Source organism: Dromaius novaehollandiae, unplaced genomic scaffold, assembly GCF_036370855.1.
Source record: "Dromaius novaehollandiae isolate bDroNov1 unplaced genomic scaffold, bDroNov1.hap1 HAP1_SCAFFOLD_60, whole genome shotgun sequence".
NCBI lineage: Eukaryota > Metazoa > Chordata > Aves > Casuariiformes > Dromaiidae > Dromaius > Dromaius novaehollandiae.
In genome coordinates this window covers 568988-596910 of record NW_026991310.1, presented here as the reverse complement: position 1 = coordinate 596910, position 27923 = coordinate 568988, and positions in this window count along the sequence as shown.

Genomic DNA, 27923 nt, shown 5'->3' with positions numbered 1-27923 from the left:
CAACCGGCGAGGAAGGCAGCTGTGAAAGTGCTGTGGGGCTGCCCTACGCATGCAGGTCAAGCTTGCTTGGCAACAGCTCTTGCCAGTCAGCGTGGGCTGTTCAGACAGGCAGCTGAGCAGGCGGGCAGTCTTAGGAGGCAGCTGTGAGTGGACGTGGTGTAAGTGAGGCACGGGAGGCAATGTCATGGGGCTGCCCTAGCCTGACTCTGATTAACTCTAGATGGTGGCAGTCCAAGATTCCTTCATATTGAACTCCTTTGGAAGGAGTCCTGCTTTGCGAATTTCACTGGGTAGGAGCCCTTTCTCACCTGCCCGAGTTGTTGCAACTGGTCCCGATTGTGTCCATTTGGCTTGGATACAATGGACCGCCAAAGAAACATTAGTTTGAGCTCCTCCTGCTGCAACTAAGGAAGCTGATGAGCTTTCCTTCTTTGAGCTCCCACTGAGGTAGAAATCTGAGAGGAGCACCGTTGATTACTTCCAAGAGGTAACAGAGATGATCGTAATGGCTTTGCTTTGCTAATGTAGACACATCTCTGTTTGTGGCACTTATTCACTAATGCCTCAGCATCGATGTTATTTAGAACTCCTAATCCTGGCCCTGTAACACCACTGACATCCTTTCTTTCTCACCATTTGGTGTGTCAGGTCCGCTTGCGTAACCATTCCAGCCATGCGGTGTAAGCTGTATTTAAAAAAGGCAGACAGGATGGTTTAATCATAGACATGTTCTCTTGCCTGAGTAACGCTACAAGTTTTAGAGACCACAAAGGGTTCAACAGTAACTTTTGTGTTCCGGTTGATTTAACTGCGTGGGAGCTCTGCGGAGATGGTTGGGCTGTTCCTGCAGTGACCGCAGGGAAAGTTAAAATGGAGAGCATTGGGGAAGTGGTTAAAGCAGGAGAGAGTGCTGAAAGCCCGTTCCTGAGAGTGCAGGGTAGAACTAATGGCGTAGACTTACAAGTTACACTCCCATTACAAGAGCGTTCGTTAGAACACATCACCGGGGTCTGCCGGGACCCGGGCAATGGAAGGCGGAAGTTCTCAGTGCAATCGTCTCTCCGGCACCAGGCGAGAGTCACTACAATTTGTAGTTAGTGACACACTGGACTTCTCAGTTTGGGTAACATCTTGGTCCCATTTCTATCCGTATGGGATGCTCCTCCAGGGCTTTTGCCTCACCTTCAACGTGGTAGGCACTGCAACATGCTGTCAACTCTGTGGATGCGCTATTTGATACAAGTAGGAGCAATAGCGTTCCTCATTTGCTTCCCAAATTGCTTCTCCTCGATTTTGGCTACAACACATTTTACCCCCAGGTTGGTTTTTTGCTAGGGCGGTTAAACAATACTCCAGTGCAAGCACAAAGGTCACGACAACAATTAACAACACAAGCGTTACACGCCACACTTTGTAACATTTAATGTCCCGGACGGCTGAGCTCATGTGGTGCTTCCAAGAGCTTCCGGTCCACTCAGCCGCTTTACATCTGACTGATTGGAGCCAATTTTCTCTACCTGGAAGTTTCACAGTGAAATAAGAACTCAACAGTACAGTGTAGGGGCCTCCCGAGATTTGGTTGCACTTCGGACTTTCAGGTGACTATCTGTACCAACCCCTTATGTCCAGGCTGGATAGCGTGTGCTTGCATGTCACCTGGTGCTGAGTGGGCCCACTGAGCTTTTCTCCTGCCTTTTGTAAGTGTAATTCGCTCATCTCCACCCAAGCGGTTGCTTTTAGCCTGAGTTGCCCACTGTGGCTAAAGGTCTCCCCAAAAGAATTTCCACTGGCAATAGTCTTAGAGGCTGTCACAGAGGATTCTGAATAACCCGTAGCGCTAAGTTTAGGGCTGCTGGTAAAAACGACCTCACCACCTCAGCAAGCAGCCAGTGGCCTGCCACTTGCCAATCAGGCACTGAGGCAGAAGTGAGCTCAGAAGCACAGGCAGGACTCATGGCGCTCTGAGTGCCTCATCAGGCACTGAGGTCAAAGGGACCTCACAAGCACAGCCAGCAGCTCTGGGCCTGCCATGGTGCATCAAGCACGGAGAAAGAAGGGAACACCCAAGCAGACCAGCAGCCATGGGCGTGGCAGTGCATGCCCATGCATCCCATGCAGGTCAAAGTGACATCATAAGACACAACCAGCAACCATGGGCCTGCCGCTGCCCTTTTTGGCATGGAGATACAAGTATCCTCACAAGCAAAGCCAGGTGGCATGGCCCTGCCACTGGCCTATCAAGCACAGAGGCAGAAGCAACCTCACAAGCAGAGCAAGGACTGATGGGCCTGACTGGCCTACCAGGCCGTGAGGCAGAAGTGACATGACTATCTCATCCAGCAGTGGTGGGCCTGACAATATCATTTCAGGCAGAGGGTAAAGTGATATCACAGAACGCTGAAGGACCATACGAGAAAAAAGGCACTTGGAGGCATGGGCACTGGGAAAAAAGGGCACTAGGAGGCCATGCACTGCAAAAATATGCACATGCAGGACACTATACTGGAAAAAAAGGCACTTTGGGAGTCTGCATCACAAAAATAGGCACTTGGAGGCAGCTAGACCGGAAAAAAGGCACTTAGATGCCCCTTCACTGCAAGAAAAGGCACTCAGAAAGCAGTGCACCTCAAACAAAGGCACTCGGAGGCCTCTGAACTGCAAAAAAAGGCACCCGGAGAAGAGTGAACCACAAGAAAAGGCACTTGGAGGCCTCCACGCTGCAAAAAAAAGCACGCGGAGGACCATGCACCACAAAAAAAAGGCACTCGGTGGCCCCTACAGCACAATAAAAGGCACTCGGGGTCTGCTACAATGCAAAAAAAGGCAATCGGAGGGCTCTTCACCGCAAAAAAAGGCACTTGGTGGCCTCTGAAACACAAGAAAAGGCACTCGGTGGCCCCTACAGCACAATAAAAGGCACTCGGGGCCACTTCACCGCAAAGAAAATGGTACATGGAGGCTACTACCCCAAAATAACAGCACTCGGAGGCCCCTGAACGACAAGAAAAGGCACTCGGTGGCACCTACAGCACAAAAAAAGGCACTCGGGGGCTACTACAATGTGAAACATGGCACTTGGAGGGCCCTGCACTGGAAAAAGAGGCACTTGCAGGCCTGCACACTGGAAATAAAGGCACTTGGAGGCTCCTGCACCACAAAAGAAGGCACTTGGAAGCCCCTACATTACAAAGAAAGGCACTCGGCAGCACCTACATTGGAAAAAAAGGCACTTGGAGGCCAGCGCACTGAAAAACAGGGCACTTGGAGGCCAGTACACCGCTAAAAAAAATGCACTCAGAGGCCCCGACACCACAAAAGAAAGGCACTTGGAGCACAACACCACAAAAAAAGGCACTCGGCTGCCCCTACCCTGGAAAAAAAGGCACTCGGAGGCCCCTACAGCACAAAAAAGGCACTCGGGGGCTGCTACAATGCGAAAACAGGCACTCCGATGCCCCTACAGCAGAAAGAAAGGTACTCAGAGGGCCCTGCAGCACAAAAAAAGGCACTCGGAGGCAGCTACAATGCAAAAAAAGGTACTCGGAGGCCCCTACACTGGAAAAAAAAAGGCACTCGGAGGCCCCTGTACCACAAAAAAAGGCACTCGGAGGCCCTTGCACCACAACAACAGGCACTTGGAGGCCGCTACATCGCAGAGAAAGGCACTCGGAGGCACCTGCAACGGAAAAAAATGCACTCAGAGGCCCCTACACCACAAAAAAAGGCACTCGGAGGCAGCTACAATGCAAAAAAAGGTACTCAGAGGCCCCTACACTGGAAAAAAAGGTACTCGGAGGCCAGTGCACCACAGGAAAAGGCATTTGGTGGCCCCCCACACTGCCGAAAAAGTCAATCACAGGCCCCTGCACAGCAAAAAAGGCACTCAGAGGCTCATTCACTGGAAAAAGAGGCACTTGCAGGCCTCTACACTGGAAATAAAGGCATTTGGAGGCCCCAGCACCACAAAAAAGGCACTCGGAAGCCCCTACATTGCAAAAAGAGGCACTTGTAGGCCTGTACACCAGGAAAAAAGGCACTCGGAGGCCCCTGCACCGCAAAAAAAGGCACTCGGTGGCCCCTACAGCACAAAAAAAGGCACTCGGGGGCTGCTACAACATGAAAAAAGGCACTCGGAGGGCCCTGCACCACAAAATGGCACTCGGAGGCCTCTACAACACCTTCCACTGCCCTATCAGACACAGAGGCTCATGTGACCTCACAAGGACAGGAAGCCGCCAGGGGCCTGCCAGGGGCCTATCAGGCACTCGCACTTCTGTGAGCTCACAAGCAGAGTCAGCAGCCATGGGCATCCCACTGCCTGATGAGGCACTGAGACAAAGGTGACCTCAAAATGCAGCCAGCAGTCAGAGGCCTGCCACTGGCCTCTCAGTCACTTAGACTGCTGTGACCTCAAAAGTACAGCCAGCAGCCAATGGCCTCCCACGGGCCTGTCAGGCAATAGGACTGCTGTGACCTCATGAGCACAGCCAGCAGCTGTGGGTCTGCCACTGGCTATCAGGCACTCAGACTGCTGTGAGCTCACAAGCACAGCAAACAGCCAGGGGCCTGCCACTGTCATATAGGGCACAGAGGCTGTTGTGACCTCACAAGCACAGCCAGCAGCCAGGGGCCTCCCACGGGCCTGTGAAGCACTGAGGCTGCTGTTGTTGTCCAAAAAGCGGATTCGTTGCCCGGTGTGCAATAAGCCAGTAATTACACACTCAGGAGAGACATTTGCTTATTTATTTCAGAGTTGCGCAAGCCTGGGTGCTCGGTGGTTTCCCACAAATCAAGCACACTCCCCCCACCCCAACTTTTCAAGTAGCATTTATACAAACAAATTGCCAGATTTGCAGTTTTCCCTTTTACACTGATTGGTTAGTGATTTCTTCATTCCCCGGGTCCCACCCCTGTCTCCCAAGGTCCTGATGAGGGGAGATCATTTAACACTGCCCCAGCAGAGACAGTAGGTGTTATCTCCCAAAGTCCTGACAAGGGGGAGATAGTCCAGACCCCTTAATTAACATTGTTTCAGCAGTGAGAGGAGGTTTTGCTCCCCAAGGTCCTGGTGCCCAAGCAGGCCTTATTTCAAAGCCTTGACATTCTCCCTTTCGGAGTGTGGGGCACAGGAATGCAGCCTGCTTGTAACTCCCTTATCTTTCCAGCCTGCACCAGCTCTGGGGCCCTTTCTTACTGAACTAGGAGTGCGGCCTAAGGCTTCAGCAAATTTAGCTACTCATGAAGCAAGTTTTATCTAAGTGGCTACCTCTAGACCACTTCAGACTTAATGTTAGAAGTTATCCTAATCTACCTAGTTCAAACATTCTTTCTGAGCTTCCCAGGGTTGTCTTGTAACAATTCTCCCCCTTTGAGACTTATATGATCATTTTCATATTAGTCTCACTCTTTTAAAATCTTTCCCATATTAATTTTGTACAACATCTAGAAATGCATTGAATCACTACATAAACGCATACAAAAACTACTAACACCATTCCCAAAATTGTTAAACACACTTTTTAACCCATGAGCTCACGTCAGGGAACCAGGAAGTCAACCATTTCCATGTTTCTTCAAATCCAAAAGAGGTATCCTCTTTCTGAACCCCATGTAAGATTTCAGTCTGCTTCCAGATTTCATTTAGATCGGTAGAAATTCTCCCGCTTTGATCCACATATACACAGCAACTAGTATTTATTATTGTGCATACTCCTCCCTGAGATGCCAATAACACATCTAGAGCCATCCTGTTTTGGGTAGTTATTTTAGCAATTTCTGAAACCTCCTCTTGTAAAGCTGCAGTGGCATCAGAGGTTTTATTCCCTATTTTTTTCAATAACTGCTGAAATATTTACTGTTGCTTTTTCAAGTTCACTCACTCCCAGTTGTGGAAACAGCCACCTTACGAATGACTGCAACCTAGTAGGTCGATCTATTAAAGGATTATTGACCCTCTTTTGTCTCCTTATGAATGTTCTTAGCCAGGATTTTTGGTATTTATTACTCAATTCTTTTCTTATAGTAACATTAGGGATTATTGCCCCTAAAGTACATGTCCCTGACCAATTAGGAGGTAGCACTTTTCGTGCCTTGTTTCCACACAACCAATACCATCCACTACCTTTTGGAACACGCCACCCATTTAGTTCCTTACTTGGCCACTTCTAACCTATTCAGGTATCCGAGAGCAATCTTTATAACCTCCTACCTTAATGGCTCCAGTACAGTTGATGGGTTGCTTTCCATAAAGTATAGTTTTCTCCCACCATTTATTACATCTTTGGATACATTGATAATAATCTCCTGTCACACTCTGGACTTCCCATTCCTGTTTGGTTGTTTCATAGGCACTCCAGTTAGCGGGAAGCCCTTGTTGGAATGTTCAGGGAAGTGGGTACACACCCAGCAATCCCTCTGGTTAACTATCTTCATAGATTTCGTAATTACTTCCAAATGGAGACTGTGACTCCAAAATCCTTCCTGATTCCCTTTAATTGTTTGGCTCAGGTAACCTAGAAAAACTAACCACCACATTTCTCCCCTGGTTGTTAAGGAGAACATCATTTTTACACAGATACCGTAACAACAATATTAACCCTATTCCTAACAAACAGATTAAAGCATTTTTTCCCTGAATACAATCTAAATTTAAAACCGATTCGCTTCTAATACAACTCATATATCTTTATATATTTTTAACTTTAGAGGTTGAACTTGTTCAGCTTTCCACGTCTCTCGAGGTACTGCTTTCACTCGGGTGTGACCTAAAAGTATAACTGGATGTACCTACGGAGAGAAGAACCTTTGCCATAGACAAGAGATAATCACTTAAAATTTGATCACCCTTAACGTGCATTTGAATTTCATTTCCAGTTAAATTTACAGTGTAAGGTTTACCATACAGAATCTCAAATGGACTAACTTTCGCCCTAACCCTTGGGGTTATTCTGATTCTTAATAATGCCAGAGGTAAAACATCAGTCCATTTCATCTGAGTCTCCTGACACAATTTTCCTACCTGTCTCTTAATTGTTTGATTCACTCTTTCCACTTTTCCACTGGATTGTGGCCTCCAGGGGGTATGTAAGTCCCATTTAATTTGTAGTATTTTTGAGATTTGCTGTACTATTTCTGCTATAAAATGAGGTCCCCTATCTGAAGAAAACCCTTCTGGTACCCTAAATCTTGGTATGATTTCTTTTAATAACATTTTCACTACCTCCCTTGCTTTAGTGGTACGACACGGGAAAGCCTCAGGCCATCCTGAAAAGGTGTCAACAATTACCAACAAATATTTCTACACATTACATCTTGGTAATTCAGAAAAAAATCAATTTGTCAGTAATCCCCAGGCATGAAGCCCCTTTTTACTTCCCCTGGGGGGCTTCTTCTGAATCTTGGGATTATTTCGAAGACAGATTTCACATTTTTGTGTAATACCCTTTGCAATTATTAACATACTAACTCCCACAGCAAATCTTTTAACTGTTTCAACCAATGCCTCAGCTCCCATGTGGGTACTATCATGTATTTGCTTCATCAGCTTCTTCATTATCAGCAAAGTTACCACACACTGTCCAGTAGATGTCACCCACCATCCTTCAGGAGTTTTTATGCATTTCACTATTTCTGCTAATTTATTTTCTTTTTCAGTGTATACTGGAATTTCCATTTTTAACATTCTCTCTGGAACTAATGCTGCCACTGACACAGATAATGCTGCCCTTTTTGCAGCCTCATCGGCCTGTTACGGAAATTAAACTTGTCGGCCACCATAACAGAGTTCGACCCTAGGTTCCCGCAAGTAAAGTTCAGAGCCAAATCAAAACAAACTAAATTTTAATCACACGCGTGCCGTAATTACAGCTCGAGCTGGGTGCCTCCAAAGAGGGACCCTAACATAAACAAATCCTGGGTAATTACAGTCTTTTCGACTTCCATTTCCCACCCCTCACGCGATAGTTAGACCAATAGTAATTTTTTGGTCTGGGGGTCTCCTGCTCCTCATTGGGTCTCATCGTCTTTCTGAGGCAAGCTGTTTTTCTCCTTATTCTTGTTTTTTGCAGTCTCTGATGATGGTTGTACTTCTGTTTTTGTTGGGTCTGGCGGTTGCCTCCCAAGGTCTTATCTTCCCAATTGTTTTGGCGTCTTCCCTCCCGGAGTCGGTGACACAGGTGCGCCGACTGCGTGTGGCTTCCTTATTTTCCCAGCCTGAACGAGCTCTGAGGCACCATTTTTTATTAAACTAAGTAAAGAGTCGTTACTTTTCCCACTCTCGGCCTAAGGCTTCAGCAAATCTAGCCACTCATGCTAAGCAAGTTTTATGTAAGTTGTGCCAAGCAGCCATTTCTAGACAGTTTCAATTCACTATTCTTTAACAGTTTCCCCCCTTTGTTTTTATGAAGCATCCCTGCTAATATTTTAAACAGAGTTCTCGAAGCCTTTCGAGGCGTACTATCACTTTCCCTAATCTTATGTATAATATGATCGTAAGCAATAGGCATAACACAGTTAAACTGAACACAACTACTACCGGGTGCAATACATGATTATAAATCCCTGTTGCAGTTGGTGACCACCCTAGAAGAGTTTCCCAGCCATGATGTTCTCCGTTCCTTTTTACCCTTTCTAAGATATGATGTATCTCTTTTGCATCATGGGGAACAGTGATTAGAGTTTTCTGTCCACTGTTCTGGACGCGCTCTAGCAGTCGATGCAAATCATCATGTTGTAGTAGTTTCCTTACCAGGGTGAGATTCATCCCAATGGGGGTAGGTAGTAAATTTTGAATTAATGTATAATTAGATTGTAACAATTGATAAGACGTGATAGGAGCTGAATAATTAAAATCACATCCCATGATTTTGGTAAAGCTACAAATACAAATATTTCAATGATTACTTGTATCTACTACAATGCCATCTATAACTGCAAGACTACAAAAGGTTCTCATACATACGCATCCTCTCCCAATATATACAAGTATAGTTTCAGGTGTTTCATCAGGCTGTATTTCAAAATGACAAACATTTTGCTCAGCGTCAAGACAAATGTCTTGGGCTTTGATAGTATTACTTTCACAAATAAACCCTTGCTGTTCCCGTACAATGCATGCGCTAACGTCCACAGTTTGCCATTTATTTCCATTTCGTTGGGCCCATACTCTATGTTCCAATGGATAGAGTATAGCTCCATTGTGATTTAATCCTAACGCAATGATTGGATATATTGTATATGTTGAAGCATTACGTATTGTTGAAACAAAGGCTGTGGCCTTAGTGTTGATAGGATCATAAGTAAAATTGACCAGATACCACCAGGATTGGAATTCCTTTTCAAATCCGGTCGCATTATCCCAAATTACCTTTCGAATTTCAGTGGGTAAAGTGCCCTCTTCCCCTTCCCTGATAATCGCTGCTACCATAGATTGCATCCACAGTTGAGCTTGGATGCAACTGAGGGCCAGGGAAATATTAATTTGGGTTTCCCCAAGTGCATCCACTATCAAGTTGTGATCTTTTTCATTCATTTTTTCCCATTGAGGTAATATCTCGGATGAAAGCCATTGGTTAGTTCCTAATGCTAATAGAGAAGACCTCAATGGATGTTTTAATCTGTATAAGTCACTTTTTGTTGTGCTCAGTTTATTTACGAGTACTTCAGCATCTATACTGTTTAGGACTCCCAATCCTGTTCCTATGATACCGGTCACATCTCTCCTTGTTCGTTTTGGAGAGGTGAGGGTTCGCCTATGTAACCACGCCGTCCATCCCACATAGGACGTACCTAAGAATGGTGAACAGGTCGGTTTGATTGTAGAGATATAATTTGCATTAATAGCTCTACTCGTTTGAGAGACCATGATGGATTAAATAATACTCGTTGTTGGCCTGTATTTCTAATCACATACGGTCCAATTTCAAAGATTTGTGTGGATAAGGTTTTCTTACTCTTCATGGTAACAGAGTTATTTATATTGGTGGAAATAATTGTAGTCAGGGTAGGTATTGCTGTACTGGGCTCAATAATGTCTATTTTAAATTCAAATGATAGTCCCACATTGTGGTGAGCCCACAGACAAACTATTAAAACAGGCTGTTCTAAGGTAAAATTGTACCAGCAAGCCAGGTTTTCAGTGGCACAAATTTTCCTTTCTTTTTCATTTGATTTGATTTTAGTGAGAGAGATTTGAGTCGCCTTCTCGTGGGTGGACCCGCTGATCACTCCACATCCTATCTTTATTTCCTTTCCTGTCCTTCCCAGGAGTTGGGGAAGTTGGTTAGTATTATCCCAGCTCCATTCATTTTCTGAGTATACTTCAGTTCCATGCATGACCAGGGTTGAGAGGTTTAAGTTTTTATCAGAATTTAATCCCATACTTCCGGTATACGTAACACGGGCCTGGGACCATGGCCACTCTAAGGTTCTTTGACCACAGCTTAGGGAAAGTAGTATTGCCAGGGTTTGAAACAGCAACATGAGCACGGCACTTCTGCCTGCCATCCTGCAGGGCGCAGTAAAGGGAAAGAGATTTGTGTTAGTGAGGCAAGTCCGAACAGATTACCCTGGGGAAGTCGTGTATCCCATCGAGCTTTACGTGGTTGTTTTCACTGATCTGCTGCACCCTCTGCTGTGTTTGCTTCTTGGACTGACACTCGTTTCACGTGAGAGTGGTGAATCCAATTCTCTTTTCCTAGAATTTTAACAGCGTAGTGAGAACTTAACAATACAGTGTAGGGTCCTTCCCATTTTGGTTCTAGTTTTGTTTTTCGCGAGAATACCTTTATCAACACTTTATCTCCAGGCTGTATATCATGTGCCTGAATGTCTGATGGCACCGGCTGAAACCACTGAGCCTGATTTTGCAAGGCCTTAAACCGTTCTTGTAAGGCTAGTACATATTGTGTCACTCGTTCATCTCCATCTAATAGGCTGGTCTTAGCAGGGATATAAGTCCCTGGTATCGCTAAATGTCTCCCAAAAAGAATTTCTGCTGGTGTTAGTCCTATGGGTTGCCGTGGAGAATTTCGAACATCCCATAGAGCTAAGTTTAATGCCTCTGGCCATTTCAGGCTAGCATGTGTGCATATTCTTGCTATTTTCTCTTTTAATGCTCTATTCATTCTTTCTACTTGTCCTGAAGATTGTGGGTGATAAGGAGCATGTAGGTTTCTTTTTATTCCTAACGATTTACATAACTGATTGATTATGCTTGCTGTAAAATGGGCACCCCTGTCTGAATCAATGGCTTCTGGGACCCCATACCTGGGTATGATTTCTTTCAGTAAGGCTTTTACCACTCCCCCTGTGTCAGCCTTTCTTGTTGGGAAAGCTTCTACCCAGCCTGATAACTGATCTACTATCACTAACAAGTGTTTGTATCCATAGACAGATGGCATATCCGCATAATCTATTTGCAGCTTCTGGAAAGGGAAGAAAGCCCATGGTCGCCCCCCCAAATCTGAGCTTGGCTTGTTATTTGAAAACTTCTGGCAGGTCGGGCAGCTATTCGTTATTCTTTTAGCAGCTGCATAAATTCCTGGAGCAGCCCATACTTTCTGTACCTGTTTAGCTATTGCCTCGGCTCCCCCATGAGCTTTATCGTGAAACCACCTAGCTATAGTAATTAAATATTTTTTTGGTAGAATTGGTTTTTCCCCAATTGTCCATATTCCATCATCATTTTGTTTTGCTTCCCACTGTTCCCATTGTTTTTTCTCTCCCACTGAGCAGTCTTTTTCATACATAGTTTTGGGGTCTATTAAGTTTGGCCACTCACTCTGGTCCATCCTTGGAACTGCCCCCATACATTCTCTCAGAGGTTGTCGAGCTGCAGCCCTCGCAGCAGCGTTGGCTAGAGCATTTCCTCTGCTAATTTCTGTAGTGTCTTTAGTATGGGCTGGGCAGTGTATTACCGCAATTTCTTTGGGCAGTTGAACTGCTTCCAGCAAATTATGTATTTCTTCTCCATTAGCTAATTTCTTTCCTGATGACGAAAAGAATCCTCGTTCTTTCCATAACACCCCTGTTGCATGACACACTCCAAATGCATATTTAGAGTCGGTATAGATATTTACCCGCAAGCTCTTACCTGTATTTTGCTGCTTGGGGCAATGCTATTAATTCTGCTCCTTGAGCACTTACTGATGGAGACAAAGGATTGGCCTCGAGCACCTCAAAGACGTTAGTGACAGCATAGCCGGAGTGACGTCTTCCGTCCAAATAATAGGATGACCCATCTGTAAACAGAACTAAGTCCGGGTTCTCCAAAGGTTCTTCTTTAAGGTCTTCCCGGGACTTGCTCGAGCTGACCACCACCTGCTCACAGGAATGATGTGGCTCTCCGTCCTCCGGTTGAGGCAATAGCGTTGCTGGATTCAAAATATTGCATCTTTTTAAAGTCACATTATCTGCATGCAGTATTATCAGTTCATAGCAGTGAGCTCTCTGTGGGGATAGTGCTTGAGTCGCATATTGCTTCATTAACAGTTCTACTTCATGTGGCACATACACAGTCAATGAATGACCCAAAACTACAGGTCGTGTTTTTTCAATAAGAGCTGCAGTAGCTGCTATTGCTCTGATGCATCCTGGAGTGCCTTTAGCTACCTCATCTAGTTGCGTGGAGTAATAGGCCACTGGTCTACGGTGAGGGCCTAGTTTTTGGGTGAGTACCCCACTTGCTACTCCCTGTCGCTCATGGACAAATAATTCAAATAGTTTGCTATAATCTGGTAACCCGAGAGCAGGGGCTGAAACCAACGCTTTTTTCACAGATGTAAAAGCTTTCTCCCTTTCCCTGGGGCCTTGGGCCCCAGGCCAAAGGCTCTATCTCCTCCTTTTTTGTTGCCTGTACCAGAGGCTTAGTAAGTTCTGCTAACCCAGGAATCCACGGTTGGCAGAATCCTACAGCTCCTAAAAATCCCCTAAGCTGTTTTTTTTGTTACAGGACGAGGCATATCAAGAATTGTCTTTACTCGTTCTGGATCAACTAACCTGTGTCCTTCTCTTAAGATAAAACCCAAATATTTTACCTCTCTTTGACACAGCTGGAGTTTAGACAGAGATGCTCGATGCCCTTTTTCTGCAAGAGCGTTACATAGAGAAACAGTATCTTTCAAACATGTCTCATAATCTTTACTTGCTAATAACAAATCATCTACATATTGTATTAATACAGAATGTCCTGGAAGTTCGATATCTGAGAGGTCATTTTTGAGTATACGCGAAAAAATAGTCGGAGACCCAGTAAATCCCTGTGGCAGCCTTGTCCAAGTTAATTGTTGTCTCTTCCAAGTGAAAGCAAAGAGATCTTGGCTATCTTCAGCTATTGGTATACTAAAAAAGGCTGCTGTTAGGTCAATCACAGTAAAATAAGTTGCCCAATGGGGTATCTGTAGTAAAATGGTTGATGGGCCGGGGACTACTGGATGTGGAGCAACTACATGTTGGTTTATAGCCCTTAAGTCTTGTACAAAGCGATACTCTGGATCACCATCAGCATCTTGCCTGTTCTTTTTAGCTGGCAGAATTGGGGTGTTATATGGGGATTCACAGACTCTAAGGATACCCATTTTCAGATAATGATCAATTTGTTTTTGGATACTCTTCTCTGCTTCCTTCGGGATAGGATATTGTTTAACTGCAGGAGGCAATCCCCCCTTTGTTTTTATCGAGACTGGACTGGCTGATTTCAGTAGTGCCACATCCATTCCTGAAGAGCTCCATAATTTTTTAGAAACTGATTCTAAACCTGTTGGAATTTGCAGATTAGTTGACTCTGGTTCTGGTGTCTTAGCCAGAACACACGAACCCATAATTATTAGCTTTATCCCTTCTGGCTGTAAGCAGATCTGAGTATCCAAGGCTTGCAGGAGATCTCTCCCCAAAAGGCATATAGGTGCGTCTGTGACTGACTCTGACTCCATCTATCTCTCCTAGCTCTTTCACGTCCCCTCCCCCTGGGTCCTCTAAATCCATCTCTTAACACAGCTGCTAACACACTAACTTCCTCTCTTTTTTGCTGTCTCTTTTCTTTCGCCCTCTCCTCCTCTCGACTATTATACACAAATGTGGCTAAACGTAATATTTCATCCATTCGCTTTCCTGGCCAGTCAGGAACATGTTTGGAAAACTACTTTCTAATGTCCGGGGCTGCTTGGTCTACAAATGTGGAAATCATTAGCGGCCTGTTAGCCTCGGCTTCTGGGTCTAGTCCTCCCCCATACATTCTGACTTGCTTAATTAGCCTAGCAAAGTAAGCTGAGGGGTGTTCCTCTGCCTGTTGCTGACACTCCCTTACTTGCAGTCTTTTGTCCTGCCAAACGTATAGCTTCTTCTAAGTCCTCTCTGGCTAATTGCAACTGCCTGTAATCTGCATCTACATTATGATTCCACCCGGGGTCCACAGCTGGCCAGGCTGTTCCAGCAGCCCTGACACCCCCCTCTGCTGCCCAACGGCGGTTTGCATCCAAAATTGAGCACCTTTCATCTGGAGTGAACACAGATTCAAGGAGCGTTTGTACATCTCCCCAGGTAGGGTCATACGCCCGCACAATTCCCCTTAATTGGGCACTTTTCTCTCGCTCCCTGGGAACCGCAGTCACACCACCCGAGTCTTTAACTGCTAGGACTGCTGTCCCTTCGCAGCGGGCGGCTTCTCAGCCGACGGGTGCCCCAATTGGTTCCCAGGCTACACGCACTCACACACACACATACACAGTACTGTTTAAACTCACACCAGTCACAGTGACTATAATTTTTGGTCTCAAAGTTTTGCAGTGCGCCTTATGCTGATCAGGCTGCGCACCCCTCCTCCGGCCGGACCGAGCTGGGACTTAGACCCACTCTAACCCTGGGGATGGGACTCGCGTCCATCCCCCTGGTACGCCTTACAGTGGCCAGTCCACGTACCCCCTTCAGTGCACTGTTACCAGACCAGATTTTAGAATTTAGGCGGGAGTTTAAGACTCACCTTCTCGGTGCCTCTCGTTGCCAAAGATCCCAGGTGAACTCACCCGATGGTGCCAGATGATCGTTTGGAGACGAGAGGCCTGACAGTCGTTGCCTAGGGTCCCATCTGGGGTGCCAAACTGTTATGGAAATTAGGCCTGTCGGCCACCATAACAGGGCTCGACCCTAGGTTCCCGCAGAAAAGTTCAGAGTCAAATCAAAACAAATTAGATAATTTTAATAACGCGCATGCCGTAATTACAGCTCGAGCTGGGTGCCTCCGAAGAGGGACCCTAACATAAACAAATCCTGGGTAATTATAGTCTTTTTGACTTCCAGTTCCCACCCTTCACGTGATAGTTAGACCAATAGTAATTTTTTGGTCTGGGGTCTCCTGTTCCTCATTGGGTCTCATCATCTTTCTGAGGCAAGCTGTTTTTCTCCTTATTCTTGTTTGGCTGCTGGCTATACTTGTGATGTCACGGAAGTACCAGTGCCTCAGAGGCCAGTGACAGCTCCATGCCTGCTGGCTGCGTTATGAGGTCACGTTTGTGTCGGGGCCTCATAGGGCAGTTGGATGCCCATGCCTGCTGGCCGTGCTTGTGAGGTCACAGCAGTCCTGTTGCCTGATAGGCCAGTGGCAGGCCCATGGCTGCTGGGTCGGCTTGTGAGGTCAGAGAAGCCTCAGTGCCTCATACGCCAGTGGCAGGCCCATAGCTGCTGGCTGTGCTTGTGAGGTCACAGCAGCCTCCATGCCCTTTAGGGCAGTGGCAATCCCCTGACTGTTTACTGTGCTTCTGAGTTGACAGCAGCGTCAGCACGTGATCAGGCAGTGGGAGGCTAATGGCTGCTGCCTGTGCTTGTGAGTGCAAATCAGCCTCCATGCTGTATAGGCCAGTGGCAGGCCTGTAGCTGCTGACTGTGCTTGTGAGGTCACAGCAGTCCTATGGACCGATAGGCCAGTGGCAGGCCGATAGCTGCTGGCTGTGCTTGTGAGGTGACAGCAGCCTCTGTTCCCTATAGGCCACTGGCAGGACCCTGGCTGCTGGCTGTGCTTGTGAGGTCACAGGAGTCCTATGGCCCGATAGGCCAGTGGCAGGCCAATGGCTGCTTGGTGTGCTTTTGAGGTCACAGCAGCCTCTGTTCCCCATAGGCCAGTGGCAGGACCCTGGCTGCTGGCTGGGCTTCTGAGGTCACAGGAGTCCTATGGCCCGATAGGCCAGAGGCAGGCCCATAGCTGCTGGCTGTGCTTGTGAGGTCACAGCAGTCCTATTGCCTGATAGGCTACTGGCAGGCCCTCGGCTGCTGGCTGTGCTTGTGAGGTCACAGTAGCCTCAGTGCCTGATAGGCCCGTGGGAGGCCAATGGCTGCTTGGTGTGCTTTTGAGGTCACAGCAGCCTCCGTGCCTCATAGGCCAGTGGAGGCCCGTAGCTGCTGTCTGTTCTTGTAAGGTCACAGCAGTCCTATTTCCTGATAGGCCCGTGGCAGGCCTCTGTCTGCTGGCTGCCTTTTGAGGTCACGTTTGTCTCTGTACCTTACAGGGCAATGGCAGGCGTCTGGATCCTTGCTGTGCTTGTGAGGTCACAGCAGCCTCAGTGTCCTATAGGGCAGTGGCAAGCCCTTGGCTGCTGGCTGCGCTTGTAAGGTCACAGCAGTCGTATTTCCTGATAGGCCCATGGCAGGCCTCTGTCTGCTGGCTGCCTTTTGAGGTCACATTTGTCTCTGTACCTTATAGGGCAGTGGGAGGCCCCTGGCTACTCGCTGTGCTTGTGAGGTCACATCAGCCTCCTTTTCCTGTAGGCCAGAGGGAGGCCAATGGCTGCTTGGTGTGCTTGTGAGGTCACAGCAGCCTCCATGCCCTCATAGGCCAGTGGCAGGCCCATAGCGGCTGGCTGTGCTTGTCAGGTCACAGAAGTGCTATTGCCTGATAGGCTACTGGCAGGCCCTTGGCTACTGGCTGTACTTGTGAGGTCACAGCAGCCTGAGTGCCTGATAGGCCCGTGGGAGGCCAATGGATGCTTGGTGTGCTTCTGAGGTCACAGCAGCCTCAGTGCCTCATAGGCCAGTGGCAGGCCCGTAGCTGCTGGCTGTGCTCGTGAGGTCACAGCAGCCTCAGTGCTTCACAGGCCAGTGGCAGGCCTGTAGCTGCTGGCTGTGCTTGTAAGGTCACAGCAGTCCTATTTCCTGATAGGCCCGTGGCAGGCATCTGACTGCTGGCTGCCTTTTGAGGTCACATTTGTCTCTGTACCTTACAGGGTAGTGGGAAGCCCCTGGCTGCTGACTGTGCTTGTGAGGTCACAGCAGCCTCAGTGCCTCATAGGCCAGTGGCAGGCCCTTGGCTGCTGGCTGCGCTTGTAAGGTCACAGCAGTCGTATTTCCTGATAGGCCCATGGCAGGCCTCTGTCTGCTGGCTGCCTTTTGAGGTCACATTTGTCTCTGTACCTTATAGGGCAGTGGGAGGCCCCTGGCTACTCGCTGTGCTTGTGAGGTCACATCAGCCTCCTTTTCCTGTAGGCCAGAGGGAGGCCAATGGCTGCTTGGTGTGCTTGTGAGGTCACAGCAGCCTCCATGCCCTCATAGGCCAGTGGCAGGCCCATAGCGGCTGGCTGTGCTTGTCAGGTCACAGAAGTGCTATTGCCTGATAGGCTACTGGCAGGCCCTTGGTACTGGCTGTACTTGTGAGGTCACAGCAGCCTGAGTGCCTGATAGGCCCATGGGAGGCCAATGGATGCTTGGTGTGCTTCTGAGGTCACAGCAGCCTCCATGCCTCATAGGCCAGTGGCAGGCCCGTAGCTGCTGGCTGTGCTCGTGAGGTCACAGCAGCCTCCGTGCCTCATAGGCCAGTGGCAGGCCTGTAGCTGCTGGCTGTGCTTGTAAGGTCACAGCAGTCCTATTTCCTGATAGGCCCGTGGCAGGCATCTGACTGCTGGCTGCCTTTTGAGGTCACATTTGTCTCTGTACCTTACAGAGTAGTGGGAAGCCCCTGGCTGCTGACTGTGCTTGTGAGGTCACAGCAGCCTCAGTGCCTCATAGGCCAGTGGCAGGCCCATGGCTGCTGGGTGTGCGTGTGAGGTAACAGCAGCCTCCGTTCCCTATAAGCCAGTGGCAGGCCCATAGCTGCTGGCTGTGCTTGTGAGGTCACAGCAGCCTCAGTGCCTGATAGGCCTGTGGGAGGCCAATGGCTGCTTGGTGTGCTTGTGAGGTCACAGCAGCCTCAGTGACTGATAGGCCAGTGAAGGCCAATGACTGCTGGGTGGGCTTCTGAGGTCAGAGATGCCTCAGTGCCCTATAGGGCAGTGGCAGGCCCATAGCTGCTGGCTGCGCTTATGAGGTCACAGCAGCCTCCATGCCCCTGAGGGCAGTGACAGGCCCCTGACTGTTTACTGTGCTTCTGAGGTGACAGCAGCGTCAGCGCCTCATCGGGCAGTGGGAGGCCAATGGCTGCTGGCTGTGCTTGTGAGGTCACAGCAGCCTCAGTGCCTCATAGGCCAGTGGCAGGCCCGTAGCTGCTGGCTGTGCTTGTAAGGTCACAGCAGTCCTATTTCCTCAGAGACCCGTGGCAGGCATCTGTCTGCTGGCTGCCTTTTGAGGTCACATTTGTCTCTGTACCTTATAGGGCAGTGGGAAGTCCCTGGCTACTCGCTGTGCTTGTGAGGTCACCTCAGGCTCCTTTTGCTGTAGGCCAGTGGCAGGCCCATAGCTGCTGGCTGTGCTTGTGAGGTCACAACACTCCTAGAGCCTGATAGGCGAGCAGCAGGCCCGTGACTGCTGCATGTGCTTGTGAGGTCACAGCAGCCTCAGTGCCTCATAGGCCAGTGGCAGGCCCATAGCTGCTGACTGTGCTTGTGAGGTCACAGCAGTCCTATTGCCTCTTCGGACAGTGGCAGGCCCTTGGCTGCTGGCTGTGCTTGTGAGGTCACAGCAGCCTCAGTGCCCGATAGGCCCGTGGAAGGCCAATGGCTGCTTGGTGTGCTTGTGAGGTCACAGCAGCCTCCGTGCCTCATAGGCCAGTGGAAGGCCCGTAGCTCCTGTTTGTTCCTGTAAGGTCACAGCACTCCTATTTCCTGATAGGCCCGTGGCAGGCCTCTGTCTGCTGGCTGCCTTTTGAGGTCACATTTGTCTCTGTACCTTATAGGGCAGTGGGAGGCCCCTGGCTACTCACTGTGCTTGTGAGGTGACATCAGCCTCCTTTTCCTGTAGGCCAGAGGGAGACCAATGGCTGCTTGGTGTGCTGGTGAGGTCAGAGGAGCCTGCGTGCCTCTTTGGACAGTGGGAGGCCAATGGCTGCTGGCTGTGCTTGTGAGGTCACAGAAGCCTCTGTTCCCTATAGGCCAGTGGCAGGCCCATAGCTGTTGGCTGTGCTTGTCAGGTCACAGCACTCCTACAACCTGATAGGCCAGCAGCAGGCCCCTGGCTGCTGACTGTGCTTGTGAGGTCACAGCAGCCTCAGTGCCTCATAGGCCAGTGGCAGGCCTCGTAGCTGCTGCCTGGGCTCGTGAAGTCACAGCAGCCTCAGTGCTTCACAGGCCAGTGGCAGGCCCCTTGCTGCTGGCCGTGCTTGTGAGGTTACAGAAGCCTGAGTGCCTGATAGGCCAGTTGAAGGCAAATGACTGCTGGGTGGGCCTGTGAGGTCACAGCAGCCTCCATGCCCTTGAGGGCAGTGGCAGGCCCCTGACTGCTTACTGTGCTTCTGAGTTGACATCAGCGTCAGCGCCTCATCGGGCAGTGGGAGGCTAATGGCTGCTGGCTGTGCTTGTGAGGTCACAGCAGCCTCAGTGCCTGCTAGGCCAGTGGCAGGCTCATGGCTGCTTCCTGTGCTTCTGACGTCACAGCAGCCTCAGTGTCTCATATGTTAGTGTGCAGCGCTCCCTGCTGGCTGTGCTTGTGAGGTCACAGCAGCCTGAGTGCCTCCTAGGCCAGCGGCAGGCTCCTGGCTGCTGGCTGTGCTTCTGAGGTCACAGCTGCCTGAGTGTCTACTAGGCCAGTGGCAGGCTCATGGCTGCTGGCTGTGCCTGTGAGGTCACAGCAGGCTCAGTGCCTCATTACGTTGTGTGCAGCGCACCCTGCTGGCTCTGCTTGTGAGGTCACAGTAGCCTCAGTGCCTCCTAGGCCAGTGGCAGGCTCATGGCTGCTGGCTGTGATTGTGAGGTCACAGTAGCCTCAGTGCCTCATATGCTAGTGTGCAGAATCTCCTGCTGGCTGTGCTTGTGAGGTCACAGAAACCTGAGTGCCTCCTAGGCCAGTGGCAGGCTCCTGGCTGCTGGCTGTGCTTCTGAGGTCACAGTAGCCTCAGTGACTCATATGTTAGTGTGCAGCGTCCCCTGCTGGCTGTGCTTGTGAGGTCACAGCAGCCTCAGTGCCTCCTAGGCCGGTGGCAGGCTCATGGCTGCTGGCTGTGCTTGTGAGGTCACAGCAGCCTGAGTGTCTGCTAGGCCAGTGGCAGGCTCATGGCTGCTGGCTGTGCTTGTGAGGTCACAGCAGCCTGAGTGTCTGCTAGGCCAGTGGCAGGCTCCTGGCTGCTGGCTGTGATTGTGAGGTCACAGCAGCCTGAGTGTCTGCTAGTCCAGTGGCAGGCTCATGGCTGCTCGCTGTGCTTGTGAGGTCACAGCAGCCTCAGTGCCTCATATGTTAGTTTGCAGCGCTCCCTGCTGGCTGTGCTTCAGAGGTCACAGCAGCCTGAGTGCCTCCGAGGCCAGTAGCAGGCTCATGGCTGCTGGCTGTGCTTCTGACGTCACAGCAGCCTCAGTGCCTCATATGTTAGTGTGCGGCGCTCCCTGCTGGCTGTGCTTGTGAGGTCAGTGCAGGCTGAGTGCCTCCGAGATTAGTGGCAGGCTCATGGCTGCTGGCTGTGCTTGTGAGGTCACAGCCTCAGTGCCTCCTAGGCCAGTGGCAGGCTCATGGCTGCTGGCTGTGCTTGTGAGGTCACAGCAGCCTCAGTGCCTCAAATGTTAGTGTGCAGCGCTCCCTGCTAGCTGTGCTTGTGAGGTCACAGCAGCCTCAGTGCCTCATATGTTAGTGTGCAGCGCTCCCTGCTGGCTGTGCTTCTGAGGTCACAGCAGCCTCAGTGCCCCCTAGGCCAGTGGCAGGCTCATGGCTGCTTCCTGTGCTTCTGAGGTCACAGCAGCCTCAGTGCCTCATATGTTAGTGTGCAGCGTCCCCTGCTGACTGTGCTTGTGAGGTCACAGCAGCCTGAGTGCCTCCAAGGCCAGCGACAGGCTCATGGCTGCTGGCTGTGCTTCTGAGGTCACAGGTGCATGAGTGCCTCCTAGGCCAGTCGCAGGCTCCTGGCTGCTGGCTGTGCTTGTGAGGTCACAGCAGCCTCAGTGCCTCATATGTTAGTGTGCAGCATCCCCTGCTGGCTGTGCTCGTGAGGTCACAGCAGCCTCAGTGCCTCCTAGGCCAGTGGCAGGCTCATGGCTGCTGGCTGCGCTTGTGAGGTCACAGGTGCATGAGTGTCTCCGAGGCCAGTGGCAGGCTAATGGCTGCTGTTTGTGCTTGTGAGGTTACAGCAGCCTGAGTGCCTCCAAGGCCAGTGGCAGGCTCCTGGCTGCTAGTTGTGCTTGTGAGGTCACAGCAGCCTCAGTGCCTCCTAGGCCAGTGGCAGGCTCCTGGCTGCTGGCTGTGATTGTGAGGTCACAGCAGCCTCAGTGCCTCCGAGGCCAGTGGCAGGCTCCTGCCTGCTGGCTGTGCTTGTGAGGTCACAGCAGCCTCAGTGCCTCCTAGGCCACTGGAACGCTCATGGCTGCTGCCTGTGCTTGCGAGGTCACAGCAGCCTGAGTGCCCCCTAGGCCAGTGGCAGACTCATGGCTGCTGGCTGTGCTTGGGAGGTCACAGCAGCCTCAGTGCCTCATATGTTAGTGTGCAGCGCTCCCTGCTGGCTATCCTTGTGAGGTCACAGCTGCCTGAGTGTCTCCTAGGCCAGAGGCAGACTTCTGGCTGCTGGTTGTGCTTGTGAGGTTACAGCAGCCTGAGTGCCTCCAAGGCCAGTGGCAGGCTCCTGGCTGCTAGTTGTGCTTGTGAGGTTACAGCAGCCTGAGTGCCTCCAAGGCCAGTGGCAGGCTCCTGGCTGCTAGTTGTGCTTGTGAGGTCACAGCAGCCTCAGTGCCTCCTAGGCCAGTGGCAGGCTCCAGGCTGCTGGCTGTGCCTGTGAGGTCACAGCAGCCTCAGTGCCTCCTAGGCCAGTGGCAGGCTCCTGCCTGCTGGCTGTGCTTGTGAGGTCACAGCAGCCTCAGTGCCTCATTACTTAGTGTGCAGCGCTCCCTGCTGGCTATCCTTGTGAGGTCACAGCTGCCTGAGTGTCTCCTAGGCCAGAGGCAGACTTCTGGCTGCTGGCTGTGACTGTGAGGTCACAGCTGCAGGAGTGTCTCCTAGGCCAGTGGCAGGCCCCTGGCTGCTGGCTGTGCTTCTGAGGTCACAGCAGCCTCAGTGCCTCATATGCTAGTGTGCAGCGCTCCCTGCTGGCACTGCTTGTGAGGTCACAGCAGCCTGAGTGCCTCCTAGGCCAGTGGCAGGCTCATGGCTGCTTCCTGTGCTTCTGAGGTCACAGCAGCCTCAGTGCCTCATATGTTAGTGTGCAGCGTCCCCTGCGGGCTGTGCTTGTGAGGTCACTGCAGCCTGAGTGCCTCCGAGGCCAGTGGCAGGCTCATGGCTGCTGGCTGTGCTTGGGAGGTCACAGCATCCTCAGTGCCTCATTACTTAGTGTGCAGCGCTCCCTGCTGGCTGTGCTTGTGAGGTCACAGCAGCCTCAGTGCCTCCTAGGCCAGTGGCAGGCTCCTGGCTGCTGGCTGTGATTGTGAGGTCACAGCAGCCTCAGTGCCTCCGAGGCCAGTGACAGGCTCCTGCCTGCTGGCTGTGCTTGTGAGGTCACAGCAGGCTGAGTGTCTCCTAGGCCAGTGGCAGGCTCATGGCTGCTGGCTGTGCTTGTGATCTCACAGCAGGCTCAGTGCCTCATTACTTAGTGTGCAGCGCTCCCTGCTGGCTGTGCTTGTGAGGTCACAGCAGCCTGAGTGCCTCCGAGGCCAGTGGCAGGCTCATGGCTGCTGGCTGCGCTTGTGAGGTCACAGGTGCATGAGTGTCTCCTAGGCCAGTGGAAGGCTCCTGGCTGCTAGTTGTGCTTGTGAGGTTACAGCAGCCTGAGTGCCTCCTAGGCCAGTGGCAGGCTCCTGGCTGCTAGTTGTGCTTGTGAGGTCACAGCAGCCTCAGTGCCTCCTAGGCCAGTGGCAGGCTCATGGCTGCTGCCTGTGCTTGCGAGGTCACAGCAGCCTGAGTGTCTCCTAGGCCAGTGGCAGTCTCATGGCTGCTGGCTGTGCTTGGGAGGTCACAGCAGCCTCAGTGCCTCATTACTTAGTGTGCAGCGCTCCCTGCTGGCTATCCTTGTGAGGTCACAGCTGCCTGAGTGTCTCCTAGGCCAGCAACAGGCTCATGGCGGCTGGCTGTGATTGTGAGGTCACAGCAGCCTCAGTGCCTCCTAGGCCAGTGGCAGGCTCCTGGCTGCTGGCTGTGCTTGTGAGGTCACAGCAGCCTCAGTGCCTCATATGTTAGTGTGCAGCGCTCCCTGCTGGCTATCCTTATGAGGTCACAGCAGCCTGAGTGCCTCCTAGGCCAGCGGCAGGCTCCTGGCTGCTTCCTGTGCTTGTGAGGTCACAGCTGCAGGAGTGTCTCCTAGGCCAGCAACAGGCTCATGGCTGCTGGCTGTGCTTGTGAGGTCACAGCAGCCTCAGTGCCTCATATGTTAGTGTGCAGCGCTCCCTGCTGGCTGTGCTTGTGAGGTCACAGCAGCCTCAGTGCCTCCTAGGCCAGTGGCAGGCTCATGGCTGCTTCCTGTGCTTCTGACGTCACAGCAGCCTCAGTGCCTCATATGTTAGTGTGCAGAGCTCCCTGCTGGCTGTGCTTGTGAGGTCACTGCAGGCTGAGTGCCTCCGAGATTAGTGGCAGGCTAATGGCTGCGGGCTGTGCTTGTGAGGTCACAGCCTCAGTGCCTCCTAGGCCAGCGGCAGGCTCCTGGCTGCTGGCTGTGCTTCTGAGGTCACAGCTGCCTGAGTGTCTACTAGGCCAGTGGCAGGTTCATGGCTGCTGGCTGTGCTTGTGAGGTCACAGCCTCAGTGCCCCCTAGGCCAGCGGCAGGCTCATGGCTGCTGGCTGTGCTTGTGAGGTCACAGCAGCCTCAGTGCCTCATATGTTAGTGTGCAGCGCTCCCTGCTGGCTCTGCTTGTGAGGTCACAGCAGCCTGAGTGCCTCCTAGGCCAATGGCAGGCTCATGGCTGCTGGCTGTGCTTCTGAGGTCACAGCAGCCTCAGTGCCTCCTAGGCCAGTGGCAGGCTCCTGGTTGCTGGCTGTGATTGTGAGGTCACAGCAGCCTCAGTGCCTCATATGTTAGTGTGCAGCGCTCCCTGCTGGCTGTGCTTGTGAGGTCACTGCAGCCTGAGTGCCTCCGAGGCCAGTGGCAGGCTCATGGCTGCTGTTTGTGCTTGTGAGGTTACAGCAGCCTCAGTACCTCCTAGGCCAGTCGCAGGCTCCTGGCTGCTGGCTGTGCTTGTGAGGTCACAGCAGCCTCAGTGCCTCATATGTTAGTGTGCAGCATCCCCTGCTGGCTGTGCTCGTGAGGTCACAGCAGCCTCAGTGCCTCCTAGGCCAGTGGCAGGCTCATGGCTGCTGGCTGCGCTTGTGAGGTCACAGGTGCATGAGTGTCTCCGAGGCCAGTGGCAGGCTAATGGCTGCTGTTTGTGCTTGTGAGGTTACAGCAGCCTGAGTGCCTCCAAGGCCAGTGGCAGGCTCCTGGCTGCTAGTTGTGCTTGTGAGGTCACAGCAGCCTCAGTGCCTCCTAGGCCAGTGGCAGGCTCCTGGCTGCTGGCTGTGATTGTGAGGTCACAGCAGCCTCAGTGCCTCCGAGGCCAGTGGCAGGCTCCTGCCTGCTGGCTGTGCTTGTGAGGTCACAGCAGCCTCAGTGCCTCCTAGGCCACTGGAACGCTCATGGCTGCTGCCTGTGCTTGCGAGGTCACAGCAGCCTGAGTGCCCCCTAGGCCAGTGGCAGACTCATGGCTGCTGGCTGTGCTTGGGAGGTCACAGCAGCCTCAGTGCCTCATATGTTAGTGTGCAGCGCTCCCTGCTGGCTATCCTTGTGAGGTCACAGCTGCCTGAGTGTCTCCTAGGCCAGAGGCAGACTTCTGGCTGCTGGTTGTGCTTGTGAGGTTACAGCAGCCTGAGTGCCTCCAAGGCCAGTGGCAGGCTCCTGGCTGCTAGTTGTGCTTGTGAGGTTACAGCAGCCTGAGTGCCTCCAAGGCCAGTGGCAGGCTCCTGGCTGCTAGTTGTGCTTGTGAGGTCACAGCAGCCTCAGTGCCTCCTAGGCCAGTGGCAGGCTCCAGGCTGCTGGCTGTGCCTGTGAGGTCACAGCAGCCTCAGTGCCTCCTAGGCCAGTGGCAGGCTCCTGCCTGCTGGCTGTGCTTGTGAGGTCACAGCAGCCTCAGTGCCTCATTACTTAGTGTGCAGCGCTCCCTGCTGGCTATCCTTGTGAGGTCACAGCTGCCTGAGTGTCTCCTAGGCCAGAGGCAGACTTCTGGCTGCTGGCTGTGACTGTGAGGTCACAGCTGCAGGAGTGTCTCCTAGACCAGTGGCAGGCCCCTGGCTGCTGGCTGTGCTTGTGAGGTCACAGCAGCCTCAGTGCCTCATATGCTAGTGTGCAGCGCTCCCTGCTGGCACTGCTTGTGAGGTCACAGCAGCCTGAGTGCCTCCTAGGCCAGTGGCAGGCTCATGGCTGCTTCCTGTGCTTCTGAGGTCACAGCAGCCTCAGTGCCTCATATGTTAGTGTGCAGCGTCCCCTGCGGGCTGTGCTTGTGAGGTCACTGCAGCCTGAGTGCCTCCGAGGCCAGTGGCAGGCTCATGGCTGCTGGCTGTGCTTGGGAGGTCACAGCATCCTCAGTGCCTCATTACTTAGTGTGCAGCGCTCCCTGCTGGCTGTGCTTGTGAGGTCACAGCAGCCTCAGTGCCTCCTAGGCCAGTGGCAGGCTCCTGGCTGCTGGCTGTGATTGTGAGGTCACAGCAGCCTCAGTGCCTCCGAGGCCAGTGGCAGGCTCCTGCCTGCTGGCTGTGCTTGTGAGGTCACAGCAGGCTGAGTGTTTCCTAGGCCAGTGGCAGGCTCATGGCTGCTGGCTGTGCTTGTGATCTCACAGCAGGCTCAGTGCCTCATTACTTAGTGTGCAGCGCTCCCTGCTGGCTGTGCTTGTGAGGTCACAGCAGCCTGAGTGCCTCCGAGGCCAGTGGCAGGCTCATGGCTGCTGGCTGCGCTTGTGAGGTCACAGGTGCATGAGTGTCTCCTAGGCCAGTGGAAGGCTCCTGGCTGCTAGTTGTGCTTGTGAGGTTACAGCAGCCTGAGTGCCTCCTAGGCCAGTGGCAGGCTCCTGGCTGCTAGTTGTGCTTGTGAGGTCACAGCAGCCTCAGTGCCTCCTAGGCCAGTGGCAGGCTCATGGCTGCTGCCTGTGCTTGCGAGGTCACAGCAGCCTGAGTGTCTCCTAGGCCAGTGGCAGTCTCATGGCTGCTGGCTGTGCTTGGGAGGTCACAGCAGCCTCAGTGCCTCATTACTTAGTGTGCAGCGCTCCCTGCTGGCTATCCTTGTGAGGTCACAGCAGCCTGAGTGTCTCCTAGGCCAGCAACAGGCTCATGGCGGCTGGCTGTGATTGTGAGGTCACAGCAGCCTCAGTGCCTCCTAGGCCAGTGGCAGGCTCCTGGCTGCTGGCTGTGCTTGTGAGGTCACAGCAGCCTCAGTGCCTCATATGTTAGTGTGCAGCGCTCCCTGCTGGCTATCCTTATGAGGTCACAGCAGCCTGAGTGCCTCCTAGGCCAGCGGCAGGCTCCTGGCTGCTGGCTGTGCTTGTGAGGTCACAGCTGCAGGAGTGTCTCCTAGGCCAGCAACAGGCTCATGGCTGCTGGCTGTGCTTGTGAGGTCACAGCAGCCTCAGTGCCTCATATGTTAGTGTGCAGCGCTCCCTGCTGGCTGTGCTTGTGAGGTCACAGCAGCCTCAGTGCCTCCTAGGCCAGTGGCAGGCTCATGGCTGCTTCCTGTGCTTCTGACGTCACAGCAGCCTCAGTGCCTCATATGTTAGTGTGCAGAGCTCCCTGCTGGCTGTGCTTGTGAGGTCACTGCAGGCTGAGTGCCTCCGAGATTAGTGGCAGGCTAATGGCTGCGGGCTGTGCTTGTGAGGTCACAGCCTGAGTGCCTCCTAGGCCAGCGGCAGGCTCCTGGCTGCTGGCTGTGCTTCTGAGGTCACAGCTGCCTGAGTGTCTACTAGGCCAGTGGCAGGTTCATGGCTGCTGGCTGTGCTTGTGAGGTCACAGCCTCAGTGCCCCCTAGGCCAGCGGCAGGCTCCTGGCTGCTGGCTGTGCTTGTGAGGTCACAGCAGCCTCAGTGCCTCATATGTTAGTGTGCAGCGCTCCCTGCTGGCTCTGCTTGTGAGGTCACAGCAGCCTGAGTGCCTCCTAGGCCAATGGCAGGCTCATGGCTGCTGGCTGTGCTTCTGAGGTCACAGCAGCCTCAGTGCCTCCTAGGCCAGTGGCAGGCTCCTGGTTGCTGGCTGTGATTGTGAGGTCACAGCAGCCTCAGTGCCTCATATGTTAGTGTGCAGCGCTCCCTGCTGGCTGTGCTTGTGAGGTCACTGCAGCCTGAGTGCCTCCGAGGCCAGTGGCAGGCTCATGGCTGCTGTTTGTGCTTGTGAGGTTACAGCAGCCTCAGTGCCTCCTAGGCCAGTGGCAGGCTCCTGGCTGCTAGTTGTGCTTGTGAGGTCACAGCAGCCTCAGTGCCTCCTAGGCCAGTGGCAGGCTCATGGCTGCTGGCTGTGCTGGTGAGGTCACAGCAGTCTCAGTGCCTCCTAGGCCAGTGGCAGGCTCATGGCTGCTGCCTGTGCTTGTGAGGTCACTGCAGCCTGAGTGCCCGCTAGGCCAGTGGCAGACTCATGGCTGCTGGCTGTGCTTGGGAGGTCACA